The sequence below is a fragment of the Trachypithecus francoisi genome, unplaced genomic scaffold (genome assembly GCF_009764315.1).
Source record: "Trachypithecus francoisi isolate TF-2019V2 unplaced genomic scaffold, Tfra_2.0 Lachesis_group1, whole genome shotgun sequence".
NCBI classification, from domain to species: domain Eukaryota; kingdom Metazoa; phylum Chordata; class Mammalia; order Primates; family Cercopithecidae; genus Trachypithecus; species Trachypithecus francoisi.
In genome coordinates this window covers 171,555,421-171,562,858 of record NW_022681454.1, presented here as the reverse complement: position 1 = coordinate 171,562,858, position 7,438 = coordinate 171,555,421, and positions in this window count along the sequence as shown.

The window sequence follows — 7,438 nt, the reverse complement described above, 5'->3', positions numbered from 1 at the left end:
CCCTGAACAAATAACAAATAGGACTATGCCCACCCACAGGGGTGTTGATAGATCTTTACTCAGTCCACTGATTCAAATGTCAATCTCTTCTGCAAACACCCTCACAAACATATCCAAAACCAATGTTTTATCAGGTATCTGAGCATCTCTTAGCATAGTCAAGTTGACACACAAAATTGACAATCACAAAACTAAAGCTAGCTCCCATTTCATAAAGACCATACGTGGCCAGCAGGACGCGGTTATGGATAGGGTACAGGTGTATAGCAGATACTGTCTATGCCATGTCAGGATACTCTCATATCTTACCTCTATGCCCTGACATGAAAAGATACACTTAGCATAAACATTGCTACTTTCTGCCTGAAAATTTTTTCATTTCCAAGCTGTGGAAGCCAGTTCAGGCCTCTATAGGACCAATAAGAAATATTGGGCATCGATGTTTCTAAACGCAGATATCAACAAATCACATATAAGAATTTTGCTAAACAAACAAACCTAAATAAAAAGTTTCCCAGTCCCTTGGATGGAACAATCATCACGCAAAATCTAGAGTCTGCCACAGAATTCCACAGTGAGGTTAACCTCACCAGAAGATGTGGTACCTTCTTTAGTCAGTGGCATATGGCACCTATGGTTTGTTTATTTGCCTGTTTTCCTTCACTTCCCTACCAATGTTTCCTGGTACCGTCTTCCCAGTTGCATACTTGAAACCTTTTCTCAGGTCTGCTTTGGTAAGAGCCCACACCAAGAAGGTGAGTTGAATGGAAATATAAATGTCTGGATGTTTGTGAATAAAATGTTATGATTAGGAAATCACTGGAAATAAGGATTATTAGTCAAGTGTTATATTATCCAGTGATTTTAACCAAAGGCTTGTATTTGCTTGGATAATATTCTTACATTCCTCAGGAAGTAAAACTAAAGCTGCAAAAATAGCTCAGATTGAGAAAATGAGCCACAATTCCTCATGAAAATGTGTCTGCATGTCTCTTCTTTCTGTGTTGGAGACATAAAATAGGGCATAGGGCCAGACACAGTGGCTCACTCCTGTAATCTCAATACTTTGGAAGGCTGAGGCGGGTGAATCACCTGAGGTCAGGAGTTCAAGACCAGCCTGGCCAACGTGGTGAAACCCTGTGTCTACTAAAAATACAAAAATTAGCTGGGCGTGGTGGCAGGCACCTGTAATCCTAGCTACTCAGGAGGCTGAGGCAGGGGAATCGCTTGAACCTGGGAGGTGGAGGTTGCAGTAAGCCGAGATCACCCCACTGCGCTCTAGCCTGGGTGACAGAGCAAGACTCCATCTCATAAACAAATAAATAAATAAACAAATAAATAAGATATAAAAAGCAGGGCATAGACCACCAGTATGCTAACCACAGAATGGCAGAGGAAGAATCTCACATAGATTGCATTTTATTAATGGAGTTATTTGGGCAGCTCTTCACATATGAGCATAGAAATGAGCCAGACTAAGAGATATGAAAACTTGAAGTCAAGATACAGTGAGTAGTTGAGGCCTACCAAAGGAAAAATAGATTTCTTTGTGTAAGGTTGTAGGGTTCCACTGACATGCTTAGCTCGCCTCAATAACTGCAGGGAGTCTGAAGTTGAGATGACAAGAGGAAATGATAAGAGAGCCTCCAATGTTTACCTTGTCCACAATATTTCAGTGAATTGTAAACTATATAATTCTCTTTTAATTTCAGATGGAAAGCTCCAAAATAAGAATTTTTAGGGCAAAATCAAGTTTGAATACCATCTTTAGCTTTGATTTTTAGCAAACATGGGACTAAGATTATGGTAAGATTAAATCAGGAGAGATAGTTTAAGGACTTTAAAGTCACGAATAAAAAGTTGAAATGGTAATTCTTTAAAGATAAGAAATTTGCTTTACCTTTAAGAAAAAAAATGATGCTAATAAAAGTGAAGTACAAAATGCTGACTCAAAAGGAGATTTACAAAATATTAGGGGAAGGCAAGAATTAAATTTTAAAAAGTTGAAAATATAAGAATGCTTTTGAATTAATAACAAAAGACCAATGAGATTTTTAACAGACTACAAGTAATTTTAAAAACTTACAGATGAACAACTACAAAAGAAAACATATTTGTTTAAATGTCATTTGGGTGTTCTTTTTGTCTTGAATGGCTGCTGGGTGATATTCACAAATACTTGATCGCTCTCTAAGCTGTGCTTCTCATGGGAAAATGTTTAATTTTCTTCCAAATCAACTCCCTTCAGGATAGTTGTTTATCTCCTATTTCCTTTCCCCAAAAGATAACTCAGCTTGGGTGGCTATTTTTTGCCAAATTACACATCTCCTTCAGCACCACTTGTTTATTTCTAAATGGTCTTTCCCTAGGGTGGTGTATGGAACATTTGCTTTGTCTATAATAAAGAATGACTGTGTTTTATTAATGAATGCTGCATGTTAGCGTGGAAAAACTATAAACAAAAAATAATTGATTTCCAAAATTTCTATGAAAATGGCACTTCTTGTTTTTGTGATTTAATTTGATTCTATAGCACTTTCTTTTTGAATTCTGTCACACCTGTTTTTACTAAAATAAACAAGCAAAATAAACCAATTTCCTACTTTCAAGCTTTTCAAAATTATTGTAATACTACAGCAAACAGTATTCTACAGAGATAATAGGCAGACAATTTCAAATGCTGGTAGGACAACCTCTAATGCAGTTTTACAATGTTTATGAGTATATAGGTAAATGACAATTTAAAACATTAAGTTATTCAAAGCATCAGCCCTAAAAAATGCCCAAATGATTCCTACCGACTACTTTATTTCATGTAGAATTCATCCTAGTTAATTTGGCAAGAAAATCAATGGGAGTAAATCAGAGTATGGGAAAAAAATGAAAAGATAAACATATTTTCTACAATGGAGCAGTTACTCACTCTAAACTTTATGCATACATTGCATAATCTGGCACTGGATTTCTTTCCAAATTAAGGAGAACTGAATGATCTGGACTCTGCCACCCACCAGACTCCTTTCTAGGATGACTTTCATGTATCTATTCTTTTATTTTAAAAGAACCTGGACACTTGCCTAAGCTCTCCTGGCTTCCTTTTACTCTAAATTGAGATTGATATTTTCTTGGGTTCTTCTACTCTGATCAACCAGAAGTCAATGCTTCAGGTTGTTCTAAGTAAGAAATTTTACATCATATTAAAATCTAGTATTACCATTTAATTTATATTTATGAGTTAAGTCTTACCCATTTCCCACTTTTCTATCAGTTCTCTCTTTAACAGACTTCCAAAATGTTCTGTCTTCCTTTTATACAAATAGAGCTCTTTTAATTATAATCTTCAGATTCCCCAAAATGAGCAAATTTTACATAAGTTGGGGAAAATATTTGAGTACCTATATAAGAACTGTCCTATATATTATTTTACTCAATATTTTAAAAATCACTTCTTTAAAACTAGTAGGGAAATATAAATTCAAAGACATTGTATACCTTGCTTTATATAATATGGCTAATAAAGTGGAAAAGCTAAAGTTTAAATTCTGACTATGTTAAAATCTATCATATTTTCGGTGCCACAATGACACTGTACATCACAAAAATATTCCTACTTGTCATTTTTAAATAAAAGGTTGATTGTTGTCCTTTGAGTGTTACAAAGCTACAATAGAAAGATTTTTTGGTTGTTTTGTGGGGATAGTGGGGATGGGAAATCCTGTTAGAACCACTGTGATATACTCACAAGCTTGGCAAATCTCTTTGGTAACTACTACATACAAGTTCACAAATTCACATTCAGTTGAATGTGTAGTGATTATCTTATTAAAATACTAACAGATAAGAGGACTTCCGGTTTCTAGCTCAGGATATATAGGAGCTTGAAAGTAAACACTTTATTCTAACAAAGAAACAAAAAGCTAAACGAAAAATCAATAACTTTTCTTAGATTCATCAGATAAGTGAGGTCACAGGACAGCCTGCTTCCCCATCAAACTGGCAAGACAGATTACAGAGAATCACAACATTGCTGAGCAGATCCACAAGCAGAATCTTCCACGGAACCAGTGCCTTTGTGAAAAACATAAACTAAGTGACAAATTGCTGGAGGCTCAGTATGGATAAGCCTGAGAGTTAAAAACTCCAAGAAATCTAGCCATATAGGGGCCACACACACTTTTCTAAGTGCACTGCTGACTTACAGTAGAAAGGTGTTCAGCCAGGTTCTCATGTATCAGAGAAAAATCCCCTTGTACTTCAAGGGTGGAGGGAAAAGTCATAATTTTGAAATGTATAGGAGAATTCTGTTCTTACAGGGACCTGACCTCAAGAGAAACTATTTTATTAGAGTTTACACTGTTGAGTTTTTTCCTAAGTTTAATGGACCTGCCAGAAGGGAAACACCAAACTCCAGCCTACTCTAGCCATCCTGTCCCATCTAAGTGGAAAGGAGAAAGGAACGGAGACACACTACTGAAGTTCACAGCCTGGGGGCACACACTCACTACAACACTGAGAAATAATTATAGGATGAGAGAAGGCTACCTTTTCCTCCATACCTTACCACCATATTACCAAAGACCTATTTACCACAGCTCTTTTGACCCAGTACATTATGTCCAGCTATCTAGGAAAAAGAAAGCAATGCATACCAATAAGAAAAAAAAAAAAAAAAAAAAAAACACAGTTTGAGGAGAGCTAGAGCAAGCATCAGAGTCACAGGCATAGATGGCAGAGATGTCTGAATTATCAGACTGGGAATTTAAACAAGTAGAATTAATATGCTAAAGGCTCTAATGGGTTAAGTAGCATGCAAGAACAGATGGGCAATGTAAGTAGAGAAATAATAATTTTAAAATAAAATAAAGGCTAGAGATCAAAAAAACTGTAACAGAAAAGAGGAATGCTTTTGATGGACTTAGTAGTATGCTAGACACAGCTGAAGAAAGAATCTTTGAAAACTCAAAAGAATCTTCGAAAACTCAAAAGCCAACAGGAAAAAAGACTCAAAAAATAGAACAGAATATCCAAGAACTTTGGACAACTACAAGAAATAACATATATGTAATGGAAATAGTAGCAGGAAAAGAGAAAGAAAAGGAAAAAATATTGGAAGTAATTGGAAGTAATGACCAAGAATTCTCTCAAACTGATGTCAGACACTAAACTGAAACGGGCAAACTTCCCTTGTCCCCCTTGCAGGGTGTGCAATGGGGGTGTGACTCGCTTCTTCGGTGCCCCACTGCTCAAACCTCTAGGGGGAGCTTTCAGATGGGCAGGTTGTTGGGCTCCGACTGTACCTGATGTCATAGAAGCCATGTAACAAAAAGAGAGTAGGGTGAAGTATTTAAAGTCTTGAGAGAAAAATCAAATCCACCAACCTATAATTCCATCCAGTCAGAAGATAGAAGAAGAGGGAATACTCCCTACTTTATTCTATGAAGTTGGCATTCACATAATACCAAAACCAGGCAAGGACATTACTAGAAAAGGAAATACAGACCAATGCCTCTCCTGAACATAATGCAACAATCCTCAACAAAACATTAGCAAATCAGACCCAACAATCTTTATAAAGAAATATACACCATGACCAGGTGGGATTTATTCCAAGTATTCACGTCTAATTCACCATTTATAAATCAATTAATGCAACCCATTACATCAGCAGGCTAAAGAGGAAACACCACATAATCATATCAATAGACGTGGAAAAATGATGTGGCAAAATCCAACACCCATTTGTGATTTTTCCAACTCTCAGCAAAGTAGGACTAGGAAAGAATATCTTCAACTTCAGTAGCAAATTCTAGTTAATGTAATAAGTCAAGAAAAGAAAATAAAGGCGATGCTAGATGAGAAGGAAAAAATAAAACTGTTTTTGTTCACATATTACATGTTTGTCTACATAGAAAATTCAAGAAAATAAACAAAAAATGCTTCCACAATAAACGTTTATAGCATGGTTGCAGGATACAAGGTTAATATTCTGTAAAATCACTTTTCTTTATATCAGCAATCAGTAAGTAGAATTTGAATTTAAAAACACAGTATCAATTACACCCCAAGAGATGAACTAATTAGAGATAAATCTAATGAAATTTGTAGAAGTTCTATGTGAGGCAAACTATAAAACACTGTTGAAAGAAATCAAACCATATATAAATGGTGAGATATTCTATGTTCATGCATAGGAAAACTTAATATTGTCACAATGTCAGTTTTTCTCAAGGCCAATCTATAGATTTGATGCAACCCCAATCAAAATCTCAGCAAGTTCTTTTATGGATATCAATAAACTGACTCAAGTCGAAAGTTTATATGGGGTAGCAAAAACCCAGAATAGTGACATGATATTGAAAGAGGACAAAGTCAGAGGGCTGACACTACCTGACCTCAAGACTTATTGTAAGATTACTGATTAGTACAGCAATTAAGACAGTGTGGTACTGGTGAACTAATACACAAATAAATCAATGGAACAAATAGAGGGCTCAGAAATAGACCCACAAAAATGTAATTAACTGATCTTTGAAATACAATGGGTCAAAGATAGTCTTCTCAACAAACAGTGCTAGAACAACTGAACATTCACATGCAAAAGAATAAATCTAGATACAGACCTTAACCCTTCACAAAACCTAACTCAAAATGGATCACAGACCTAACTGCAAAGCTATAAAATTCTTAAACATGACAAGAAAAACAAGATGGTCTTGGGTATGGTGATGACTTCTTAGATATACCACCAAAGATTTGATCCATGAAAAAAATACAATTGATCAGCTAAACTTATTAGAATTAAAAACTTCTGCTCTGTGAAAGACACTGCTCAAAGAATAAGAAGATAAGCTATAGATTAGGAGAAAGTATTTGCAATAGACCTATCTGGTAAAGGACTCATTCTAAATATACAAAGAACTCAAAACTTAACAATAAGAATGTGAGCAATCCAATTAAACAATGGGCCAAAGACCTGAGCTGATGCCTCACCCAAGACGCCCCAATGACAAATAAGCCTAAGAAGCTCAACATCATATGTGATTCGGGAGTGACAAAGTAAAACAACCATGAAATGCAACTACGCATCTATTAAAATGACAAAAATTCCAAACACCAAACAACTTCAAATGCTGGCAAGTGTGTGGACCAAGCCAGAACTATTGGTCTTCAGTTGACTGAAATGCAAAATGGTTTGGCCACTTTGGAAGATTGTTTGGCAGTTCCTTATAAAACTAGATATACTCTTACCATATGATTCATCATTCATGCCCCTTGGTATTTATCCAAATGCTGTGAAAACTTTCGTGCATACAAATGCCCATATACAGATATTCATGGCAGCTTTATTCATAATTGCCAAAACATTCGTCATTGCCAAAGCATTTGAAAGCAGCCAAGATGTCTTTGGTAAATCCAGAAAATGGAATGTTATTCATTA